Consider the following 26,679-nt stretch of genomic DNA (forward strand, 5'->3'; position numbering starts at 1 on the left):
AAGCAGATACAGGGCAATCAGATTTTCTCTTCCTCAAAGTCTGGAATCTGGTCCACTTTAAATGATAACAGCACCTAGTATCCTATTTTCTAGAATTAATTAGTACCACTACATATGAAGAGTATGACTGCTCAAGTACCAACAGAGTCAAAGACCGATTGTCCATGCTGTCAAGTGACAAGACAGTGGGGTCTGCATGAAAGATCTTTCCCTCCCGTTGAGACAGAAGATCTGGAGACAGTGGAAGATGCATAAAGACTCTGCTAGACAGCTGAAGGAAATTGGTAAGCCACTGTTGTGGCAAAGCCAGAGCAAAGAGAATCATCCTTGCTGTGTTCTGACATATTTTTCTACTACCTTCTGGATCAGAGGAAAGGCATACATCAACTCTGTCCCCCAGTGCAGAAGGAAGGTATCTGACAGAGATTGACTGTCCCTGCCCGCTCTGGAACAGAATAGGCAACACTTTTTGTTGGACTTCATTGCAAACAGGTCCACATCTGTTCAATCCTATCTGGAGAATATGGTCCAAACCCAACAGATTCTCTTGGGAACATTCATGCATCTGAGAGCTGTCTCTGCTGAGCCAATCTACAACTACATTGCTTTCCTCTGCCAGATTCATGGCCCTAGGATAAATGTCATGAAGGATACACCAGCACTATAGACTTACAGTTTCTGCACACCGGAGAGCAGAGTGAGCACACCCCTGCCTATTGATGTAATACATCACTGATGTATTGTCCGTCACCACTTGCACAACCCTTCCCTGCAGATGAGGAACAACCTTAGAGCTAGAAGAACAGCTCTTAACACCAATACGTTTATGTGCAGGGTGCTCTCCTAATATGACTAGTGCCCTAGAACTGTCAAATGATTTAGATGTATCCACCCTCCCCCACCCCCAAGCTGCTACTGGATGCATTTGACATTACTGTCAGGGATGGACCTGGAGCTCTCAGATGCATGAATGTTCCCAAGGGAATCTGTTGGGTTTGGACCCTATTCTCCAGATAGGACCTGGAGGATTGAACCCTTGAAGGCATTTGCTGTGACTGACAACCATTCTAGACAGACTATAATGTTCTGAGGCACAGTGATCAACATGCTTCTGAAAGCTGGCCAACTTGGTCTGTTGACCTGAGACATATGCAAATGCAGCTTAAGTCTGTTTCTCAAATGTGCAGAGTCACAAAAATAGTGGCTGCCATAAGTCCCATGAGACCCAAAAGAGATTCCATCCTCTGAGTGGGATGCTGCCAGATATTTAACATATACAGTCTTATTTTGAAAAGCCTGTCCTCTGGGAGAAAAGCTTTCCATTCCACAGAGTCCAGTATGAAGCCTGTACAAGGGATCCTCTGAGTAGGACAGATAATTGACTTTTAGTGGTTAAGAAGAAGCTCAAGCTCTAAAGAGAGATTGATTATGTAGGCAGTATTTCTTAACAGGTCTTTGCACACAGCAGCCTTCAGTAGCCAGTTTTCCAAATAGGAATCTGGATATTTTTGTTTTATCCCTAAGGTGAGCCACTATCATGGAGAGGCACTCTGTAAAAATTCTGGGCACCATGGAGAGGCCAAATAGAAGCACCTTGCACTGGAAATGTCCACAAATCGAAGGTACTTGCAATGAATGTGATGAATTGAAATATGAAAATAGGCATCCTTTAGATCAAGAGATGCAAAACAATCCATGACCAACAGCAAAGGGAGTATGGAGACCAAAGTCAGCATTCAAAACGGAAGCCTTTGAATGTACTTGTTCGAGTTCCATAAGTCTGATATCAGATAAACTGCTCCCCCAATCCTTTTTCTGCGCCAGAAAGTATTGGGAATATAAGCTCTGTCCTCTCAGCAACTTGGGAACCTCCATGACTGCTCCTAACAGAAGCAACTTTTCCACTTCTGCAAGAAGAATAGTCTCATGAGAGAGGTCCCTGAAGAGGGGAGGAGCAGGTGGGGGAAGGGAATGTGTTGAATTGCATGCCATAGATGTTTTCCACAATCTCTAGAACCCATTGGTCTGATGTAATTTGCCTCCATTTGTTGATGTGGTGGGCTAGCCTGTTCCCAAAGAAAGGGTAGACTGGTCCTGATTGGCTAGATCTTGACTTCCAATCTTCTAGTCAAAACTGAGACTTGTTCTTCTGAGATGAAGACACTGATGAGGCAGAAACTTGTCTAGATTTCGGCCTAGATTTGAAAGGCCTCTTTTGTAGTGACTCTAGGAGGTGCAGGCTGCTGGAACTGCTGACGTTCTTGATTGATGGAAAATATGATGATGATGGCTCGGGGAGGGAACGCATCTGGCATCAGAAAGTAGGGCATGGAGGGCTGCCTCCTAGTAGATGGAATCCTATCCAGAGAGTGAGGCATCTCTTATTTGTCCTTTTAGTTTTCCCAGTAATTCATCTGTCTTTTCACTGAGAAGACCTTCTCCTTCAAAAGAAATATCCTCCAGTTTAAACCTAGTGTCCGTAATCGCAGAGGAGGAACAGAGCCATGCATGTCCCTTGATGGTCACACCAGAGGGTCAGAAGAGGCCCTGAGTGAATGTTTGGCCATGCTCTGTCCCTCCATTAAGATCACATTTGCCAGTCATCATCCCGCAAGTCCTGTAAAAATGTCATCTTTTCCCATAATGGAACTGGTAATGGGCCATGACTGCCTGATAATAATATCGCCACCATAATACCAAGGAACAATGACTAGGAACACCATTCTCCCCAATGAATCAATCCTTTTCCCTTCTTTATCCACTGGGTTGGACTGCAGTAGACCTGATCTAGCTCTGTTACTGGGCACCAGCAAGCAAATTAGTGGCAGGGTGGTTATGGGAGTAGGAGAACCTCTCAGATACTATCTGATACTACTTGTCAGCTGTTTTAGAAACAGGCTGACAAGAAGCAAGCATGGGCCACGCAGATTTAGCAAGTTGCAGCAAGCCATCCAAAATTGGTAGGAATATTCTTCTACTTTCAGTAGCACCAAAGATATCAAACACTCGGCGAGATGTCTCTTCTACAGGCACTGCAGGAAGATTTAAAGTGGAGATCCAGATCCAGAGGAGCCGGATCCAATGATCTCTGAACAGTCAGATCTTTAACAGATGACACATACCCTCCAAGTGGATGGAGAGGTAAATTGAAAAATTTGCAGGGTGGTCTCCAGTAAGACCACATACCCCAGGATTGCCAGTCTCCCCAAGGTTTGGGAATATGCCGGCAGGAGGAGGACCATAGGGTGATACAAACTGAGCATTCTTATTCTCTCTTCTTCCTGGTAAGGGTACAGGTCTGGAGCAGAGATAGAGTATTCCAGGGACAGTAGCAGATCTGAATGGAAGTACAGAGATCCAGGTCTTGGGACCATGTACGGGTCCCAGGAGGAAGAATAGAGCGTTCAGCCCAGCAACATCCTTTGGCCTCTTCTTCCTAACAGTGAATGAGGAAGAAGATTTTGGTACCAGAGACACATACCTCCTTTTGGAAACTTTCCCCCACTCGGAACTGACGAATCAAGCAGAGCCGTAAGGCGAGCCTGAACTGTTCCTGTGAGAGAACTCTCCAGAACTGAAGATGCGGCTATAACTGGCCCAGGAATCAGCGACAGATCTGGTGAAATGGAGTTGGGGAGGTCAGATCTGAGTATGTCCATCGCCCTTTGCTGTTGAAGCCAGGGGTGGACTGGATCTCCATTTTGGAACCATCGCAGTCCTGTCAGAATCAGATGGATCTGACAATTCTGCACAGGAACTGCACTGCTAACAGTGGCTATGTTGTCTCTATGCCTCTTCTTCTTTGATGCTGTGACGGACAGAACCGAACCCAATCAATTCCATCTTCCTGGATCCAGAAGTGGAAGTCAGAACCAACCCTGACCCTGCAGCTGTAGGGGGTTTAATTGTGTTCTGGTAACTGGAGGTATGAGTAAGGCTACGATTTTGTCATGGATATTTGTAGTAAAAGTCATGGACAGGTCATGGGCAATTAACAAAAAATTCATGGAAGCCATGATCTGTCCATGACTTTTCCTAAAAACATCCCTGAGACAACAGAGATGGAGGGGAGTCCAGCACCCTGCCCTGCTGCATGCAGTGGCAGGGAGCTATGGCCCCTCACCCCTGCCCAGTGGCTGGAAGCTGAGGGGGGGAATCCCCCGGTGCCACCAGTGGGAATGGCTGGAAAGCTCTGGGGGAATCCCCTGCAGGACTGGGGAACTCTAGGGGATCCCCCTGCTGCCCTGCAGGGCTGGGCTGCTGTGGGGACCCAGTGTCACGGAGGTTGCAGAAAGTCACGGAATCCGTGACTTCCGCAACCTCTGTGACATACTCATAACCTTAGGCATGAGGTACAGCACCAATGAAGGTAGCCAACTTGTCTCTTGCCCCTTTTTCCAGAACTGGGATAGTCAAGTCTGACCAAATGGCCCTTGGCCCTTGGTTCACACATCTGTAGCCTTCGGAACTGCAGGAACTGAGTATGACGCTGACAGGAGTGGTGGCTCCTTGGAACCCTTCAGTCACTTGGCATTGATAGCCACAGAAACAGAGACTGGCTTCGTAGCCCTGGGATCCAAGACCTGATTAGATCTCAAAGGTCTAGCCTCAAGGGTTTCCTTGAGCAGGAGAAGCTGGAAGTGAGTCTCCATATTCCTGGGGACTGTGGGAATAAGGGTTCAGCAGACTGAATGCGCAGAAGGCAAATGTCCTTGAGGCACTGCAAGAGATTGTTGGATGCCAGGGAGACAGATGAGCAGGAAGCATGCTTGAAACCCAGTTACCTTTTGTTTCTTCCATTCCTCCATAACCCAGAACTGTGAAAAAATAATAATTGCTAATTAACTAAATGATGCTAATGCTAAGAAGAAAAAGACTCTGATTTCAAAGAGACCAGAGCAATTCACATCCACCTAGGCACACAATTGGAAGGGACAGAGGAGGTGAGGGCTCTCTGTCCCTTTATAGACTCACTCTCAGTGCATCATGAAGCTGAAGGGAGGGGCAGGGAGTGCCGAGTGCTCTAGCTGACATTGCTAGAAGAGGTATTACTGTAAAGCACCACAGTACATGCAAGTGGAACTATGCAGAGCCTCTTGACAAAGTTGTTTTTCTATTATGTAGATAAACAGGTAAGAAGAAGAAAGTGAGAATCCATGTCAAGATTATTTTAGTAATCTTTTGTTGTCTTTAATGGGTTATGTTTAACTCATCTTCAGAAGATACTTTTTCTGCATCTTTTGAAGTTGTTATTAAAATGGGGTTTCTCCCATTTTGCCTAGATGACGATGTTGATGTTTTTTCTTTCTGCACTGTTTTCATTTTGGTTTATGTTAAATATGCCTTTTAAGAAATGGGATGACATGGCCCTCGGGAGAAAGAAATGAGAGGTTTTTCTGTGTTATTACTTCCATCCCCTTATCCCATACAAAAGGATGCCAATTTTTCTAAACTGAAAACAAAATGTAACATCATAAATAGGACACACAAACTCAATCTATCCAGTGTACATAACGGTTGTATAAACCACACAACATCAACATCACAAATCGTCAGCAGGAACAGCTGAGTGTTGTTCAGAGCCAATATAGCAATACTCTCTTTCTAATAAAGAAAAAAAACTGTAAGAGAAGTTTCCACGGAAACAAACTAAACTGACAAGTTAAAAAAAACAACAACAAAAGTTATGATAGTGTCAATTATGATCTTCTTTCCATGGCCACCCATCTATACTTCCACTCCCAAGATAAAGGCAATATTTGGGAAGTGGGTGACAACTTAGTGTAAACTAAAATTTCTTGCCACTGCCACTGCCCCACCACCACACCTCACTTCCCAGTAGCCATACTATTCCTGGGGCTACTGTTTTATCACTGTTGCCTCATTGTCTCATTTACGAAGAGGTACGCTGTGTTAGAATTCTTCCCTTGGAATTTGGAACTAGTGTATAAACAACCTTATCTCCTGCTCGCTGTGCGCAGTATACTTGTAATTCCCCATCGTAGACATAGCATTGCACACAATGAATCTGATCCTGGCCCCCAGCTCCATCCCGTTTTCGGTGCACCTCATTTGGAAGTCATCACCACCACTTGGTCCACTACAACCCAGATTTTGTTAACCTTCCAAGCAGGATACAAATCCCATCCTTTCCCCTCTTTATTTTTTTTAAACTGCTGAGGAAGTATAGGTTGAGATGAATATGGGCTGTCCTTTGTTGTTTTTCATTTATGGGATAAGTGCTCAGAGCATTGGAGGGGAACCTATGTGCGTATTTTCAAAATTTTGAGAAATAAAGTAAAAATAGAAAATTATTGTTGGATAGAGAGCTACCCAAGGGGCTTCTGAGTTTTGGTAATTACTATATTTTGGAGGTTATTTTTGGTTGCTTAGTGATGAAAACTGAAAGACACAGTTTTGGAGCAGGTTTTCGATATTGTTTCCGTGGCTAGTGTCAAGTCTGTCACTCAGAATGTGAAATCTGGTGGTGATATGCAAATAAACAGTGGAGTTTAAAGCCTTGGAGTGGTGTACCAAACATTCATTGCTCTGTAGTGCACCTATATTTTTCTATTTATATTGGTGGCTTTTATGGATTCATATAGTTTAAAAAAAAACTGGAAATTTTTGCATCAGTAGATTTAAAACTCCTCCAGTATACATATTTAACCTGTTTACTTCACCTGCCAAGAATGCTAGATCTGAATAAATTATTGAAGAATAAAGGAAACAGCATAAAGTTAGCAAGCAATGAACTCTATGGACTTATCATGTAACCTTTTATTTTAATTACATTTTCCCACATTTAAAACACTCGCATTAACAAAATTTGGTTCTGACGCTGCAGTTGACAGCACATGGGTAGACTTCTGCACCCACACAAAGATCCACTGCAGTCTACCTGTGCCTGGGGCAGCTCTAGCTTTTTTTGCCACCCCAAGCATGGCAGGCAGGCTGCCTTTGGTGGCGCGCCTGCGGGAGGTCTCCGGTCCCACGGATTCGGCGTACCCGCTGCCGAATTGCCACCAAAGCTGCAGGACTAGGGGACCTCCCGCAAGCAAGCCGCTGAAGGCAGCCTGACTGCTGCCCTCACAGCGACCGGCAGGGCTCCCCCCACGGCTTGCTGCCCCAGGCACGCGCTTGGAGCGCTGGTGCCTGGAACCGCTGCTGTGCCCACCGCTGTGCCTGTGTGCTATCAGTTGCAGCATTAGAGCCTTAGAGAGTAAACTGGGCAAATATCCCTGAAGTGTCCCTGGCAAAACTCTTTCTTAGCTTACATATAAAATATTGAGTCTGAAAGCCATTTTGTAAGAAATGGATTCTTTCATGGTCTCCCCTTCCTACCTAAGTCCCATTCTCTCACTAGTTAGTTTTCAAGATGTTTCATTCTGTGGGACATCAGGAAAGGCACCACTTCTTGTTTTTTTGTTTTTAAGGATCTTCTAGATTAGAATACAGAGGAAATCCTTGAATATGTGCCCACCACAACTGTATGCAGTAGGTCATTTGGCCGGCTGGACAGGAGACAAGGCGCTTGTCTCTATAAGGGTTCTGTCAGTAATTGGTGGCAGAGAGGGAGGAAGGAGAAGCTTCCCTTGGATGGAGCAGGGAAGAACAGGAAGTAGTTGGATCAGTTGGAGGCACTGCCCTTCTGGGTGAGCAGGAGGGGGTGGAGTATTTATACCCTAGGCAGTTCTGGTGAAGCCCTTTCTTACTGGCAACAAGCTGAGTCACAGTAAGACCAGGTTTCTTAATGATCCGCTGTAGGTATTATGCTAGTTGCCCTTTTTCCTTGAAGGCTGGGAAGGAATTTTCCCCTCAGATTGGCCGGGCAGGGTAGATATTTTCACCTTCCCCACAGCAGGGCAGGGATCCAGTAGGAAATGATGACGACCTCACTGTAAAATTTACGGCACCCAGATATTTTTAGTGGATAAGGTTGTGCCCTAACTAAACCACATCCATTACCTCTTGTCTTTCTTCTGGCATGGCAAGGCAATGTCCCATTTCCTTTAGACCATCAGTCTCTTCAAAAAGCATTTTCAAAAGTGGACAACCAGGGTCGGCTCTAACTTTTTTGCTGCCCCAAGCAAAAAAGAACCAACCCCTAACTGCCGCTCCGCCGAAATAACTCCCCCCGAGCGCCGCCCCGCTGAAACAAAAACAACCCCTCCCGAGGGCTGCCCCGCCAAAACAAAACCCCTTGAATTCTGCCTCGCCGAAACGATCCACCCCCCAATGCCGCCCCGCCAAACCAAAAAAACCCAAACAAAAAATGGAGTGCTGCCCCACCACCCCAAATTGGCCGCCCCTTAGAAGGTGCCACCCCAAGCACGTGCTTGGTCAGCTGGTGCTTGGAGCCGGCCCTGTGGACAACGATTCTGGGTACCTCATTTGTGGGGTGACCAACCTGAAACATATGTGAGTTGATTTCCATTGACTCTCATTGACTTCATTTGGACTTGTGAGTTCCACGTTGGGCCCCCAGAAGTTGAAGCATCCAGAATTAATGGCCATTTTTGAAAACAATGGTCTTAACTCTTAAAATGTGGTTGGAAAAATCCTCAGTTTGCACAAATCCTTTCCCTCTTCCAGACATCAGCCCAGTGGAGTAGCACGCTTGCTGCTTTCTCACTGCCACTGCCATCTTTTCTACACTAACCAGTCAATGGCAGAGGGAGGAGCATCCTTATCCTCACTTCCCACCCACCTCATTACCTTGAAACATACAGTCATTGAGTTCCACGTTTGTGTGTACGCAGACTCAGGAAGACATCTTGCATCAGTTTGTGTAAAAATGCTATAGTCACAACCAGAAGGTCTAGAAACCATTTTTCCTAAATGAAAAATTAAATTCTTCAGAGCATGGTTGGGGGCGGGAGGGAATGGAGAGGATACGATTTCCCACTCCCACATACACCATCTCTCATCTGTTCTACAGTAGGGTAATAAAATATAATCAGAACATTGAAGAGGGGAAAAAATAGCTTTCTTCTCATGAAGTAATTTACTTTGCTGGTTGGTTGGTTGGTTGTTTAATCAGTGACAGTGGTACCTATGAAGGTTGCCATGTTTGCTTGTAAAGAGGGCTCCTGTTAATTTATTAACAGTATAATAATTTGTTCACTATCTTACAGCCAAACAATACAATTGTCCCCAAGCCCCCAAAATATATCTTAAAATATAACATTACTAATATTTTCAGGCACAAATCATAATTTCTCTCAAGAATTTGAAATATATTCAGAATGCCTGAGTGGAAACATGATTCACTAAGCCAATATTATTACTTTTACTAGATGGGCTTTCACTGTTAATTATTTTTACAAGCATAACAGTCAATAAATGGGGGAAGTAAGATGCTGTTCATTTGTCATCTGAAGCTCCTTGAAACCTTGTCTATTTTTTGAAATACATTTAATCACAAAAGCCTGTAATGGAATAAACTTAAACAGTTTATCTCCAAACCACATCTTGTGTAAGAAACTACTGGCCCCTGCCCCATAACTATATAAACAGAAAAAAATGCAATGTTTCACAGAGGTTGTGAAAATTAGATACTTCAGGGGTCAAATTCTGCTCAGGGTGAATACTAAAGATAACCATGGCAGCGCACATCCATGGGGCAAAATATAGCCCCAAGCAGTAAAGTAACTTGGGAAAGACTTTGTGTACTTTATATAGCCCCCTCCACTATAAAGTCTGAATGCCTCATAATCATTAGTGAATTTATTTTTACAGCATCCTTGTGAGGTAAGGAATTATTATTGTGCAAGTGAGGCACAGCAATAGAGGATTTATCTAAGAAAGTCTGTAACAGAACAAGGATTTGAGCCCAGAACTCCTCAATCCCAATCTCATGTATTAACCACAAATCATCCTTCCTCACTTTTACACATCTAGAAGCAATTATAGTTATTCAATATCTGCCTTATTATACCTAATTATGCAGGTCCCAATGGCAGTTTTGTCCAAATGTGTGCAGTGCTGAGCTCAGATACTTAATAGCTATGTTTGAAAATTTCATCACGTCTCACTTTTGATTCCCAATCAAAAAAAACAATACCGTTGATCCTCAGGGTTCTTTCCTTTTTAATATGGCTGGCATTATCTACTTTGTGTAGAACTCTATTTTATCTGAGATGCAGAAAGGTAATTTAAAACAACTGAGCTACAGTAGTTACATCAGTGGAAACTGATATTTTGAGAGTAATTTTCTGTAGGCAGAGAATTCAGCAAAGCTGTTAAAGTGAAAAATCTTCTGTAAGTACATTAGCTAAATCAAACATTTCAGAAACAACTTTTTTGTTACAAAGTAGCAGGATATAGATTAATTAAGAATGATGTGTGGCAATGGAAACTATTTTAGGGACTAACCTGCATATATTTTAGCATATTTTAACAGCTTGGTCTAGCAATTATTTCTTTACTGCAAGTAAAAAGCTTTTTTTTTACCTTCTGTTATCAAGTCCTTTTCTTTCTATTTTTAATTAAAACCAGGTTTAAAATTTGAAATGAAATTCTCACAAGCAAGCACAAAGCACACTAAATGATAAATATATCTTTGTAGCACAGAGCCCAACATAGTGAATCATTTGAATGTATCACTTACACCTGCCCCCATTAACGCAGGGTCTACCATGCTAAACACACTTCCAAAGTTGGCCAATGGATTGTTTAATTTTAACAGAAAAAGTATTCTATTGCCACAGCTGTCTCATTGTATATCTATCAGATTCATTACCATTAAGAAATGGGCCAGATTAGTCTATCAAAAGAACAGGGTAGCCAGTAACAGATGTATTTCCTTGGCTACTCTGTGTAAGGTTTCCTGAGACCAAAACTGAGAGAACTCCTCCCGCATGTAAAATAAGAGAGGACCAGAAATGCTGGTTAGCTTTTATTTTTAACTGCAGAAAAGCCCAATGTTTTGAGAATATGCAATCCAAGAAATATCAGAAATACAAATATAGTCAATCCAATAACTTCTGTTTGTTTTCGATTGCCTGATTTATTACAATACTATCACCAAAGCACTTAATTTATAAATATTATTTCTAAAAGAAAAATACTGCATCTTTTAAAGCCTGTTAAAGTTTACCATGATTCACACAATAAATAAAATATCAAGTGTCTTTGCCCCAGGCTCGCTTTCAGCCGCTGTATAATGCTCAAGTGCAGTAGCCTGATAAGTGCTAGAATTATTCACAGGGATTTTTTTTTCCAGTTATCTCAGATAGAGTGCCAAATCTTGTTCATCTTACTCATATGGGATGTCACATTGATTTAGTGAGACTAGGGTGAAATCCTACGTGATTTATCCATAATGTCTATCAGAAATCAGTGGCTCCAGTTTGATTCCTCCTTCTGTCACATATGCGAGCTGACTGTTTTCAACCACTGTAATTATGGAGAAACATTTTCTTTAGTCATGCCCTTTGCAGCTGAAAACAAAGAACACAAGCACTAGCCTGGCCAAATTTCATCAGAAACTTTCTCTAGACCCTCAGCTATGCCTTTACTCTAGACCAGCAGCTCTCACACTGTGGGTCAGGATCCCAAAGTGGGTCGCAATCCCATTTTAATGGAGTCGCCAGGGCTGGCGTTAGACTTGCTCTGGCCTGGGGCCAAAGCCCAAGCCCCACCGACTGGGGCCGAGGGCTTCAACCTGCTGGCAGGGGTCAGGTTACAGGCCCCCTGCCTGAGGCTGAAGCCCTTGGGCTTTGGCTTTGGCCCCCCATCCAGGACAGCATGGCTTGGGTGATCTCAGGCTTAAGTCCCCCATCCTGGTGTTGTGAAGTAATTTTTGTTGTCAGAAGAGGGTTGCAGTGCAGTGAAGTTTGAGAACCCCTGCTCTAGACTATTAACCTCCTACTTAAATGCCTATTAAAACAGGTTTCTGCTGGTTTTGCTACTTTCCCCTTCCATTGACCTTTCTATTTGTCACAGGAATTTTAAAGGTGAATTGAAGTAATATAAATCTAAGTGTATAACTTGTCTGACAGGTCAGATCATTAACATAAGGTACCTATAAATTAAAAAGAAATACATTTTCAAATAATTTCAGGGGAAAGAGTTCTTTTGTAGGAGATCATTGTCAAGAAGCACAGACTGTAATTAATAGAAATGGTACCTATATCTGGAGGAAGCTAGAAGTAAACTATGAAGAGTAAAGCAAAACTGGTACCTTAAAATTCTTCCATTACAACTCCTTGTAAAAAGTATGTTATCCACTATAAAGTGGACAAAATTGAAAATTCATATTTGAGGGTTCTAGACATGCATGAGAATTGTGAACAAGGCAATCTGACAGTTCTGAATAACTGACTAACAGGATTTCTAAAAAAAACCTACACTATTATCATAGCCTGGCACCTCCTCCTCAAAATTCCTCATATCTAGCTTCTTTTAGAAGCATACTTGTTTGTGAACTTGATATTTGAGAATTAGTAGTGTGAGGGAAGTGCAAATTGGAATTTAATTTAAGTATCAAAAGTTATTCTAATTACACTGTAAACCTAATTAAAAGACAACATTTTTGCTTCTATAAAAACGGAACTGAAAAGCCTATGTCTCCAGTGCACTTGTTTTGTACCAGACAGACATCTAAATCAAATAGACTGGACATTTCTACTTATCTCTCTACTTGCTCATCTTTCCCCCTCCCCTGCTCCCTCAAGGGCACAATGACATTTTTACAGGCCAGAAAATGAAGAAGTGTGATTTCTAAAATGCTCTCAGAGCAAGGAGAGGACACAGAATGCTGCTAAATGAAAAATGATGGTTACTTCCCTGTCTCATTTTATTTAAAAAAATGTGTATTATTTGCAATATGTAGTCCTGGCTAACCAGGATATTAAAAGAAGAAAAAATATGGATGATATTTATCTATATCAGATTTCTGTGTAAAGCTCTAAATTGGGACTATATTTCCCCCTAGAGAAGGGAAAGAGGGTTCTGTTTTGTTTGTTAATTACAATAAATACTGCTCTGGAGAGAACTGCTGGTTATGGTCAAAATGATTATTTTAAAATCTTGTCTGTATCTGTTGTTATTTTTAATGTATTGTTCTATACTAAACTCTAAACAAAGATCTGTGTTTTTAGTCTACTCCTGATTGCCCAGGGTGAACTTTTCATTTGTATATTAATATAGCTCCTCTTGCAAAGGTGCTACCTGAGATCATTTATCAGCACAAAACAAGAGGTAATTGGAAAAATAAACACAACAGCTGAAGATCAAAAACTTGATTATTTTATAGATAAATACATCTGTGCATTGAGACAACTTCCTAGCCTTTCTAGGGAAAATAACATTTTAATGAGGAATCATATATACTGCAGCAGAAATTCTGGGGAGACTGCCAAATTCTATTTTGAAAGAACCAAAATGGAAATTGACAAGAGTCTTCCAGCCTAGGTGCTGGAGATAGGGTGACCGGACAGCAAGTGTGAAAAATCGAGACGGGGTGGGGGATAAGAGGAGCCTATATAAGAAAAAGACCCAAAAATTGAGACTGTCCCTATAAAATCGGGACATCTGGTCACCCTAGCTGGAGAGGTAAAGAGCCTGGATCCCTCTGGTTGGTTCTGTGAAACGTGCATTTTTCGTTGGAAATTCCAACAACTTTTTTTTTTTTTTTGACCAGCTCTTGTTGGCAGGAGTGGACATCTTTAACATTTGGTCAAGATTCCACAGGAACCCCACCATCCAGGGCTGCCCAAGTATGCACAGACTCAGTGCATTCCTGATGTACCCTACCCCTCCTTCGTGGCTAGCACTGCTCTCTTTGGGGGCTGCACTGATCACTGACTGGCCCTTGGCATGTTAAGGGTTCCAAGGTAAAGAGTTACACAAAGGAAGCCATTCTCAGGGTATGGCTACACTTGAAACTTCAAAGCGCTGCTGCGGCAGCACTTTGAAGTGCGAGTGTGGTCGCAGCGCCAGCGCTGGGAGAGAGCTCTCCAAGTGCTGCATGTACTCCACATCCTGATGGGGTTTAGCTTGCAGCACTGGGAGCCGCGCTCCCAGCGCTGCGGCACTGTTTACACTGGCGCTTTACAGCGCTGTATTTTGCAGTGCTCAGGGGGGTGTTTTTTTCACACCCCTGAGCGAGAAAGTTGCAGCGCTGTAAAGCACCAGTGTAGCCAAGGCCCCAGTGTAGCACAAGCTTTGTGCCTACAAAGCCAAAGAGCTATGCTAGGTAATCTTGAGTGCCATCTACTGGCACTTTATATAGTAACTATGTACATGTATAGATAGAGCCCTCTTAATACACCAGAGCAGTGTTTGCCATCGCAACTCCTCCCCCAGGTGGCCTTTCCAGCTGTCGCAGCTGGAATAACCCAGAGCTAAATCAAGCCCCCATTGTATCCTATTTTCTTGGCACAAAGAGTGGCTCCAAGGCTGGGAACCTGTTTAAAGGACAGCTCTTAAGATGCAGCATGATAGCTCTTAAGGCCGAGAAAGAAAATTGTTAATTTCATTGTACTGATAGAATGACCTGTTATGGTCTGCCTGCTGTGCAGGTGTGCTAAGTCCACCTATTAAAAGTAGTTACCAAATTTCTCCTTGAAAAAATTGGTGCATGTGGCATAAAGCAGCCACTCCCCAACTCCCTTCATTTTCCATTATAAAAAAATTAGATACATTAAAAGCAGGCAGATAAAGATGAAGCAACAAGTGAAAGCCAGACCCAAAATACATAGACGAATTCATAAGTACCAGCACTAGCTTAGTTCATTATTATATTAAAAAAATTCTCAAAGGGTAAAATATTCAGGGATCTGATTAGCACGGGCCTTTAATCTTTTTCCCCTCAAAAATATTTCATTTTCCTGCAGTGAGGCAAACAGTTATTGCCTTCACTGCCACTACACTATCTGATGCTCTCCCAAAGTCACGGTATTGTCTCCTCTGCTGTCCCAAGTAAAATTCCATTATAACAACCCCACCACTTCTGACCCTATTTCATCTGAATCCCAAAATTGAGGAAGGCAGAAGAGACAAAGGAACAGAGTAAACAAATTAATGATTATTTGGATAATTTAAGATTAAATGGGTTGAAATCCAGTCAGGAGAAACTACTTTTCAAATGCTCCTAACACAGAATCATTCCTCCCTGATTCTCCCATCCCCGAGAAGCTTTAAGTGTTTCTTAGTTTATTGTACTCATTCTCTACGTTGTTGTTGTTGTTGGAAATTATTGTGTTCCATAGCTAAAACTTTGTAATATAAACAATATTTCCTTAAAAGACAGCATAATACAGACCAGGTGTAAGAATTTAGATTGAGCGTGCTCATGCAGCCTTTGGCAGTAGTTAAAAAACCCATAAAAAAGGTATTGGGAAGCATCTGCATAGTTGGGGGGGAGATAGCTCAGTGGTCTGAGCATTAGTCTACTAAACCCAGGGTTTTGAGTTCAGTCCTTGATGGGGCCACTTAGGAAACAGGGACACAATCAGTTTTTGGTCCTGCTAGTGAAGGTAGGGGGCTAGACTCAATGACCTTTCAGGGTCCCTTCCAGTTCTATGAGATAGGTATATCTCCATATATTTATTATGTTTGAGTTATTGAATTTAAATTGTGGAAGTTACTTTCAGTATATATTTACTATATGTATTTAGAAGATACTGATTACCATAGTATTTGAAGCTGAATTTGGGACTATTGTCTCCATAACTAAGGAAAGCTGAGACTATAAATCTTTAGTGAAGTGCATCCACAACAATTATGGCTGAGGTAATGAATTCTGCAGCATGATTTACTTCTATACATTTTAGAAGAGAGAATAAGAATGAGAAGTTCTGTCATAAGTCTGCATAAAAGATCCTAAAACAAAATAGCAGGATGATGCAAATGATTGTTTGAGATAATAACTAATCCAGGTTATAGACTGAAATTGAGGTATTTGGAGATTAGCTTCTAAGAAGCTTGGGCAATAAACCACAAAAGACAATTACAATATGGAGAAAACTGAATGCATCAGCAAAAAAGTAGTAACTATATTGCATAGATACATAGATTCATAGACTCTAGGACTGGAAGGGACCTCAAGAGGTCATCGAGTCCTGTCCCCTGCCCTCATGGCAGGACCAAATACTGTCTAGACCATCTCTGATAGACATTTATCTAACCTACTCTTAAATATCTCCAGAGATGGAGATTCCACAACTTCCCTAGGCAATTTATTCCACTGTTTATCTACTCTGACAGTTAGGAACTTTTTCCTAATGTCCAGCCTAAATCTCCCTTGCTGCAGTTTAAGACCATTGCTTCTTGTTCTATCATTAGAGGCTAAGATGAACAAGTTTTCTCCCTCCTCCTGATGACACCCTTTTAGATACCTGAAAACTGCTATCATGTCCCCTCTCAGTCTTCTCTTTTCCAGACTAAACAAACCCAATTCTTTCAGCCTTCCTTCGTAGGTCATGTTCTCTAGACCTTTAATCATTCTTGTTGCTCTTCTCTGGACCTTCTCCAATTTCTCCACATCTTTCTTGAAATGCGGTGCCCAGAACTGGACACAGTACTCCAGTTGAGGCCTAACCAGCGCAGAGTAGAGAGGAAGAATGACTTCTCGTGTCTTGCCCACAACACACCTGTTAATGCATCCCAGAATCTTGTTTGCTTTTTTTGCAACAGCATCACACTGTTGACTCATATTTAGCTTGTAGTCCACTATAACCCCTAGATCCCTTTCTGCCATACTCTTTCCTAGACAGTCCCTTCCCATTCTGTATGTGTGAAACTGATTGTTCCTTCCTAAGTGCATGCTTCTAAAAGATGGAAATAGAAGGACAAGGTCAATAACCACACATGCAGTCTAAAATAAAATAACAGGTTGCTCACTTTTGTGTGTTTGTACAGGCAGGGTCTTGATGGTTCATGTAATTTTTGTCTGCTTTTTAATGTATGTTTAATTAACTTAACTACTTTTGGGAGGGATATTTAGGATTTGTGTCTGCTGCCTTATTCCTTTATTTCTCTATTCCTCCTCTCTCCTTGCCCCCTAAAGTTCAGGAATTCTAGCCTGAAAAATATGGCAGTATTGAATCAATATAACTAGCTATCATAATGCATTAAATTAAAACTAATGTTTCTTAACATTTAAGTTATATAAATACACTTTTTGTCTGTCATGGGGGTTCTAGCAGTCCTAAGTAAAGTGAATGTAAAGTTTTCATAGAATTTTTAATATGGAATTCAAAGTTGTTTGTGTTTAAAATATGACAAGCAAGGACAAGGAGTTGGCATATAGGAAAAATTTAGTGTGCTGTATAATCTACTGCTTAGAACAAGAGAGCTCTGATGCCTCAGGTTGCTGAGTCAAGACAATTTAAACGAAGAATTTTATGCAATTTACTCTGAGAAGCAGTGAAAATATAACTGAATGCAATTATGTCATTTACACTGCTCATTTAAGTAATTTCAAAGTAAAAATGTTTTTATGCAGTCTTGAACCAGCAATAATACTCTTGTTGTACTCAGCAGGCTCAGAGATTTGATGGATACATATAATAAAATTCTGAATATCTACTATTTCGGAAAACAAGAAGCTGTGGCACAGATTTTCAGTACTTAGATGCCAAAAGTCACTTGACTTAAATGGGATCTATAGTTTCTCAGTATTTCTGAAAATCAAGCCACATACTTGCATCTTTTATATGGATTTAGAAGCCTAACATCAGGCACCCAGGTTTGAAATTTTTGGCCTGTGTATCTCTGGTGTCGAGTTTATAAAATATATGTTGCACGCTCACTGACAACCTTCATATTCTGGATAACTCATAACCCCACCCACTGTTGATAGTTCACAAATTTCATGTTTCTGCAACTCTCTTGTAAAGAGGGGTACATCTGTGATTTCATCTGCAAAGACATGAAATCCTAATGCTAATTCAGAAGTTATGGGGTTGATGCAGAAATTATGGAGTGAGGTTCTATGGTCTGTACTATGATATACAAGAGGTCAGACTGCATAATAATGATCCCTTGTGGTCTTAAAAAAATCTATGAATATTGAACAAATGTAAATCAATAAACAAGGAGCATGGCAAAGTCTTATACTAATGTAATAAATGACTTGGATAGGACCCTGTTTGTTCAACAATATACCACACAATCTTACTTTGCGATGTGGTGTTATATATATTTGTTTCCATAAGAAACAATGCTGTGTTGCACAACTACTTCCTGGTGAGACATAAGGATGCCATATTAGCATATAACAGCTCTCTGTTTTAAAACAGTGTCACCACTGCGCAATACACAGGACTTCTATCTCCTCTGAAAAAAAAGGGTGGTTGTTTTTTTAATAAGTCTTAGGGGTTCTATTCTATTCCAAAAATATATTTTTTCATTCCCTGAGATCTGAAAAAAGGAAAACTCTGGAAATTGTCTCCTGTTCCTATTGATTGTTGGATATTGTTGCCTAGAGATAATATATAAGCTACAGCAAAGCACTTTTAACAACTGGTTTTTGATGCAGTGTTCATATTATTTCTGAAGTACTGACCTGTGCAGCTGTGTCTTATTTTAGATTACCTCACAGGGATTAGACAGTCAGCAAAGCAGCATCTCTGTGTAATCATGCACTACATAGTGCAAATCTCAAGAGCTTCTACAAACCATAAACAGTTGGGAAAAAAATTCTGACATTTCAGCAGAAAAACAGTACATCTTTCCTTTCTTGCATTGTCCTTTGAACAACTGACACTACGACTTTAGGTTGAATTTAGCAGCGTTACCTTGATTTAACCCTGGACCCATCCACACCCCTTTTTTTTGACTTAAAGGGCTCTTTAAATCAATGTCTTTACTCCACCTCCGAGGGGATTAGCACTGAAATCGGCCTTGCCGGATTGAATTTGGGATAGTGTGGACGCAATTCGACAGTATTGGCCTCTGGGAGCTATCCCAGAGTGCTCCATTGTGACTACTCTGGACAGCGCTCTCAACTCAGATGCACTGGCCAGGTAGACAGGAAAAAGCCCACGAACTTTTGAATTTAATTTCCTGTTTGGCCAGCATGTTTGTAGAGCTCATGCAGAGCTCATCAGCATGATGTGCACATTGCCAAGGCACATTGCGAGAAGTCTATGTGAGAAGTCTATGACCATGTCCCTCTCGTCACCATGCTGCCATCGCCACCTCACCTGGTTTTGTACGAAACAATTGTCTGCTGTTGCTCTGATGGAGGGAGGGGCAACTGACGACATGGCTTACAGGGAATTAAAATCAACAAAAGAGGTGGCTTTGCAGCAAGGAGAAACACAAACAACTGTCACACAGAATGGCCCCTTCAAGGATTGAACTCAAAACCCTGGATTTAGCAGGCCGTTGATTTCACAAAACAAATCGAGTCCATTTCTTGTTTTGATCCATCTATCTTTTACATCTTAGGCTGGCAGCAGACAGTGCAGTATGACTGTAAGCCATCGTCATCTCCTGGGTGCTCGGCAGAAGATGGGAATGACCTGGCTGAGTCACTCCCATGTCTGCCTAGGCGCCCCGACCGATTTCACCGAGGTCAGCTAAAAGAACACCCAGGAATATGACGACGATGGTTACCAATCGTAATGCACCGTCTGCTGCCAAAAGGCAATGAGCTGCTACTGTGTAGCAATGCAGTCCCACGTCTGCCAGCACCCTGGAGACATATGGGGACGGTGAGCTGAGCGGGCTCTATGCTTGCCATGGTATGGCATCTGCTCAGGTAACCCAGGAAAAAAGGCATGAAACGATTGTCTGCCATTGCTTTCACGGAGAGGGAGAGGAAGAGGGAGGCCTGACGACATGTACCCAGAACCACCTGCGACACTGTTTTTGCCCCATCAGGCATTGGGATCTCAACCCAGAATCCCAATGGGCTTCTGCGGGAACTGTGGGATAGCTACTCACAGTTACCCACAATGCAACGCTCCGGAAGTCAACACTAGCCTCGGTATTGTGGACATAGTCTGACAATTTAATGCACTTAGAGCATTCTGTGTGGGGACACACACAATTGACTGTATAAAAATGATTTCTAAAAAACTGACTTCTAATTCGACCTAATTTTGTAGTGTAGACATACCCTGAAAAACCTTTCTCAGAGGAATATCTGAGTGGTATCACATTGTAGGGGAATTATTCTAGGGTGACCCAAGCAGTTTCCTTCTGGTACTAAGAACTTATATTACCTCTTTTACTGGTGTATCAAGTTATCTTCAAAGGCACACTTCCAAAAATAAAAAATGATTTTAGTAATATTTCCATTCATCATTAAATACCTAATTTACTCTTTACCACTTCTATGATTTGTTTTATTTTCACATTTTACTTAGCTTGAAATGGCCACAGATAATGAATATTTAATTTTAATACATAAAACTTAGTAATGTTAGATCTATGCTTATACTCAAATAAATTTGTTAGTCTCTAAGGTGCCACAAGTACTCCTGTTTTTTTAAAGCACTGGTTCTCAACCAGAGGTCCAGGGTCCCCTGGGGGGGCCGCAAACAGGTTTCAAGGGAGCTGCCAAGTAGGGCCAGCGTTAGACTTGCTGGGGTCCAAGGCAGAAAGCCAAAGCCCCACCCTTGGGACTGAAGCCCGGGGCCCTAAGTCCCACCACCCGGGGCTGAAGCCGAAGCCTGAGCAATGTAGCTTCACAGGGACCCCCATGGTATGGGCCCCCGAGCAAATGCCCTGCTTGCTACTCCCTAAGGCTTTTATATGCAGAAAGCCAGTTATTGTGGCACAGGTGGGCCGTGGAGTTTTTATAGCATGTGTGGGGCTCAGAAAGAAACAGGTTGAGAACTCCTGTTTTAGAGTATAAAAAGAAAAAACGTTTAAAAGCAGAAAGCTATTTAGGATTGAAATAACTCTTGAACATCATTAAATATTATTTTTTAGTACATGTATTGTCAAAAATCCAGCTGTCAGCTTAATTTCATAGCTTCACAGAGTCTATGGGCAGAATGGACCACAGTGATCATCTAGTTTGACTTTCTGTGTAAGAACTTCCTCAAAATAATTCCTAGAGCAAGATTTTATAGAAAAACATCCAGTCTTAATTTTAAAATTGTCCCTGATGGAGAATCCACCATGACCCTTGGTAAATTGTTCCAATGGTTACATACTCTCACCATTAAAAAATTCATGCCTTATTTCTTGTATATTGCCTTAGTGAATACACTAGATGTTAGCACGTAGTTCTTGTATTACAGATAGTTCTTGTGTAGAAGAGCACAGAGTTTTTCAGCAAAGTGCATGTATATCATTCCAGCAGCTCAGGACAAATTCACCACGGGAGTGTGAACCACTGCATAAAAGTGTGAAGAAATACTCCCTACTGGAGCTTGACCCGGGGAATTTTGTATCTATAACCAATATCTCTACTATTTTAATATTTAATATTTATAGATCGTGCCATAGATGTGCATTAAGTTTTTACACAAAGATTAAAGATACAGCCACCGTCCCCAAGGTCATGCAGTCTAGGGTAGGTAATACAGGAGATGGTGTGATTTATGGTACTGGATATGGCAGACACGTTAAGCAAGGTGGGGATGAAAAGGAGCCCCCCCATGAGTTGTCTGGATAGAAGGAATTACTGACTTTCATGAGCCTAGTCTCGTTAGAGTGGAGAGGGTGGAAATCAGATTATAAATAGTCAAGGAATGAGCAATGAAGAAGTCAAGCCAGCAGGAGTAAAAAACACACTCAGGGAGCTTGGATACTAAGGGATGATGGGTGGAGGAGACAGATTGTTTAAAATAAGTGTTTTGGGATAATGAAGGCTGAGGTAATGAAGCCAAAGCATCTCACTTGTGGGTGGTGAAGAGCCTATTTAATCAAAACTGTCTTCACTGGTTGCTGATGTTAGTCCTTTCCAGTATGAGGAAATTTTTGGTTATATTATGGATAAACTCTATCAGATTTATATTGAACTGGGTGTAGCCATGGAAACAAGGCAATATCTGAAGCAAACCCATGTCAGGTATTCGCTCCTTTGGTTTCAACCAATGTCTTTTTCCACAACTTGTACCACATACCACAACTAGCTTGGATCCTTGTCCCTCCTGGCTAGTGCAAGTCAGTGGAGAACTACTGGGTACTGTGCTTGAGCTTGTCAGTGCCTCCCTTGAGAAGGGCAGGCTGCTGACTGGAAACATATGTTTTGGTATCGGCTCTTTGAGCCATCTCTTAATATTGACAATCTCTTGACTATCAACCAATATCTGATCTTCTGTTTTTGATTAATATTAGAGAAAAGGTTGTGGCAAGATGACCTTTCTGGATGCCTCTGACTTCTTTGCCCCTGGGAAACTGGGATTTGAACATGGGACTGGTACACATATTATTCTTATTGCATTGGGTGATGATCTGATGATTGATAAGGATCAGGTGTCCATACTGATACTGTTAGATTTATTCTTTGCCTTTGGTACCATGGATGTCTGTGGTTCCTGGTAGGAATAGAGAGATTGTTCTTCTGTGGCTTCATTCCTTTCTTGCTGAGGGACGCCAAAGGATTTTGTTGGCAAATTATCTGCTGCCCCAGGCTGTCTTATATACAGTACCACAAGTATCTACTCTGTCATTTCTCTCATTCAAGGCGTATATAATGTTAAGAGAGTTAGTGTGGAGATGTAGGCTAAAGTGTTTTCAGTACACTGATGGCCCCCAACTTCATATATCTATCTCATCCAGCCCAAGAAAGGCCATCAAATGTCTTTCTCAGAGCCTGGGTGAGATTAGTGCAGGGATGAGAGCCAGTGGGCTGAGATACAGTCCTGAAAAGAGTGAGATGATAATGGTGGTAAGGTAAAGCCATCAGAACATCTTGCAGATGTTCTGCAACCCCCATGACTGAAAGGCGATTCTCCATCACTTATAACCCAAGTTTACAACTTGTTCTGGTTAGACTCCCAGCAGCTTTTAGACAGCTAAATAGCAGCAGTGACCAGGAGTGTAGTTTATTTCCTCCCTCTTCTGTATCCGATCAGACAGTTATGGCCTTTCCTCACAAATGCCAAGCTTGCCAACATGATACATTTTTCTCACCTCTATATTGCACTTCGGCAATAAATTCTTACAGGGGGCTAAATCCTAAATCCAGTCAGAAGCTGAAGCTAGTGGAGAAACCAACAATCAGAGTATCTTGCCATAAGCATATGTCACATGCTCTCAGACCTGCTCTGACTGTGTTTTGTCCACAGGATGGAGTTAAGATGATGGCTTTGACCTATTAAACTCTAAATGGTTTGGTACTTTCCTACCTGGGAGACCTCCCTCTCTTGCCATGGCAGGCTGCCATACCTGAGATGAGAAGCAGATGTTAGATGCCCTTCAGTATAAAAAAAGAGGGAGATGACTCAGAGAGCCTGATGGCTCTCACTCTTGTTCCAAAAGAGGATGAATCTGTTGTAAAGCCCATCTGTTTCATCTGGCATTTGCTGCAGTTGGATGTGAGATTTTTGTAATGTGTGCACTGACTGATGTTTGGGTGGGAGGAGAAATGTGCTGCTATTCTGATTTTTCTACTGATTTTTTTTCATATCATTTCTTTAATTATGAGAGAGGAGACCTACAGCCCAGTATAGGTATCCTTTTATGTTGTATTGAAATCCAAATATATAAATAAAGTGCTGGTTTTAGCAGCACTCAGAGCCTCTCTCAGACCAACAGCTACTCTAGGACACAGCTTATATAAGGTCCCTTCCAGTCCGATGTTTATGTGATTTGTGTAAGTACATTATGCGTGTTTGCATTTTTCAATGTATAGAGACGGGAGAGATTTAGTAGGTACCCACAATTAAGTCATCCTAAGTGTGTAAAGATTTATACTGTGCTCCCTAAGGTAGTCACGGTGCTGGGCTTTTTGTTTTGTTTCCAAGAATGACCCTACTCATTTTGTGGATTAGGGTCTGGCATGTTGCTGTAGCTATGCCCAGTCTTCACCACCTATATCCCCATGTTTGGGGTTTTCTGCACCCATGCAGAAAGACCTGCTGGTACTGTTGCCTGCACACTCTGCTGAGCATAGTAGATGTTTCTCTCTAAAGTGTTGTTCCAAACTGTGAATCTGCTACCTGCTGTGCACATGTTTGCAGCTTGGCAGGTGAGTATCTCACCTCTGCACCTTACAAGATCAAGCCTTTATACTTCCATATTCTTTCTGTGTTTCAGTATGTTTTTAAAATGCCAAGCTGATAGGTATTAGGGCTTGTAATAGCAGTGGTAATAATAAAGCGGTGTAATTCTTTATATAATGACTTCTCTTTTAGTCAGTCAGTTCCGTCTTTTAGATCTCCCCACATCATATGTGTATCCTAAAAGCTGGCCAAAACTCTAGCTGACAGAAAGTAAATACTGCTTTGATGCTTAATACTGTATTGTTTCACAGACATGAAAACACAGTTCAAACAAATGTAGATATACAGGGCTAGAATGAACTAGAATCACATAGTGCTCTTTGTTTGACCTCTATCCTTATATGAAAAACTCTATTTACCTCTTTCATTACATTTCTGTCACACGTATAGGGCTGCATTCACTTCCCTCTGTGGTTAATTTAACACCTAAATATTCTTGTAACCAAACAGTTCAGAAAAAAATCTATTCAAATTATATTTTCAAATATTAATGATTGTTTTTCTTTCTGTGAGGCTCAACATTTAGTTTTTCTAGCCTCTGCCTTAAACACTGTGCGCCAACCTTGCATCGGATCAAAATATGAACTTGTGTTAAACTTGAGTTTTGGGAGGATAAATGCATTAAAGACTGTCAGATGCTCCGGAATCTACTGATGGAAACTATTATTTAAGAGCTATGTATTATTATTATTATTATTTATTATTATTATTAATTACAAAATTTCAGAGGAAGAATACTATTCTTTCTCACAGGATGTTGTGAAGCTTAGTTAGTGTTTGGAAGTGCTGAGATACTATGGCCATGGCAATCCCTATAAATTAACTACAAGGAAAATAATTTAGTTTTTTCTCAGAAAGGAGAGGATTTGTTTCCTAGTCACGAAAATGACACGCTCCACAAAGTCTTTGTTACCACACCATGGCTGAGTCAAACCCAACTTGCAAGCATCCTGCTCTTCCTGTAATAACAGCTGATTGATTGCTTTATAAGCAATTCTAATGAGATTCATATTTTAAATAAATCTGTGTAATTGAATATTCTGCTTTACGTATTCCAAGGTATCTATGAATTTAGTTAGTATAATGAAGCTGTCAGCCAATGACAAGTGAAAAAATAACACTTAGATTTAAACAAATGCTTACAACAACACTGCCAACAGCTGTCAAATAGGTTTATCCTTGTTGCAGAACAGCTTTCATTTTGAAATATTTATTATCCAAATTATTTAGCTGAAGAGACATATTCTAGAATACTCTGCCACTTGTAAATAATGCAGCCAGCCCAAATTTCATGCAAATTAAAGCCTTCATACCACATCATATATAATCTATTGTCCCATGTTCAGTAGGTAGGTAAGATTATGCATGTATATATAATATATGTATGCATGCATGTGTAAATGTAAATAAAATATATGTAAATCTTTTGAAACATTTTTGGCTTCTCTTCACATTGCTGTCACCAATAATTCAACCATAACTATCCCAATCTGTTCTTTTTCTACTCCAGACTGTGTTTCATTTGCCATGTGCAATATCCTCCAGTATAATATGAAAAAAGTGATTTTTCTATATTTTGTGAGAATAGAGACAACTCAAGTGCAAACTAAAATTGCCTAGTATCATCACTGGCGACAGGTACTTAGCATTTTAGACCCTTATATGTTTAAAGTACTGTAGAGACATTGACTAGTAAATCCTCGCAACTCTCCTGTGAGACAGGTCAATGAGCATTACTATCCTCACTTTACAGATGGAGAAATAGAAATAGAAAGGTGAAGTGACTTGTCCAGGACAACACAGTAAGTCAATGACAATGCCAAAATTAAAATTCTGGACTTCATGACTCAGCAGTGTGCTTATTGCTTCAGGAAACAATGAATTCCAATGCCAGCACTTGCATAAAGATGGTCAAAACAATTATTGACTCAGAGACGGCAGCAGCAGCTGTGCATGGACACATTTGGTCTACACTGCAGTTTTAGTTCTGGCATGGTGTTGGGAATGCAAGTAGTAAGATCTTTGAGGGTAGCCAGAAGAATAGTAAATTATACAAGTAACTTCTAAATATTTTATTGTGTGTTAAGTAAAATATCCGCCAGAGAACTTTTAAAAAAAAATGGTACAATGAGTAATGCAGATACAGTCCTGTCAGTGGTTTGAGCATTGGCCTGCTAAACCCAGGGTTGTGAGTTCAATCCTTGAGGGGGCCATTTAGGAATCTGGGGCAAAAATCAGTAACTTGGTCTTGCTAGTGAAGGCAGGGGGCTGGACTTGATGATCTTGCAAGGTCCCTTCCAGTTCTAGGAGATAGGCATATCTCCAATTATATAAAAAATTTGACTCTTTTACCAAAATCTCCTTGACTGGAAGCATAAGGTTAGATGAGGATATGCTTAAAACAGAAGAGATTTCCCATAATTATGTTCACCCTAGAATCATAGAAATAGAAGGTGGAAGAAACCTCGAGATGACTTATAGTTCAGCCCCCTGCACTAAGTCAGGACCAAATGTACCTAGAATATCATCACTTCAAAGG

At 41.3% G+C, this 26,679-nt stretch overlaps 1 protein-coding gene across 2 annotated transcripts in view; it reads right to left on the reverse strand.

The window, feature by feature from the left end:
* Window positions 1-26,679, reverse strand: part of AKAP7 (A-kinase anchoring protein 7) — a 145,200-nt gene that overhangs the window by 34,553 nt on the left and 83,968 nt on the right. The window lies entirely within an intron of this gene.

Source organism: Gopherus flavomarginatus, chromosome 4, assembly GCF_025201925.1.
Source record: "Gopherus flavomarginatus isolate rGopFla2 chromosome 4, rGopFla2.mat.asm, whole genome shotgun sequence".
NCBI classification, from domain to species: Eukaryota; Metazoa; Chordata; order Testudines; family Testudinidae; genus Gopherus; species Gopherus flavomarginatus.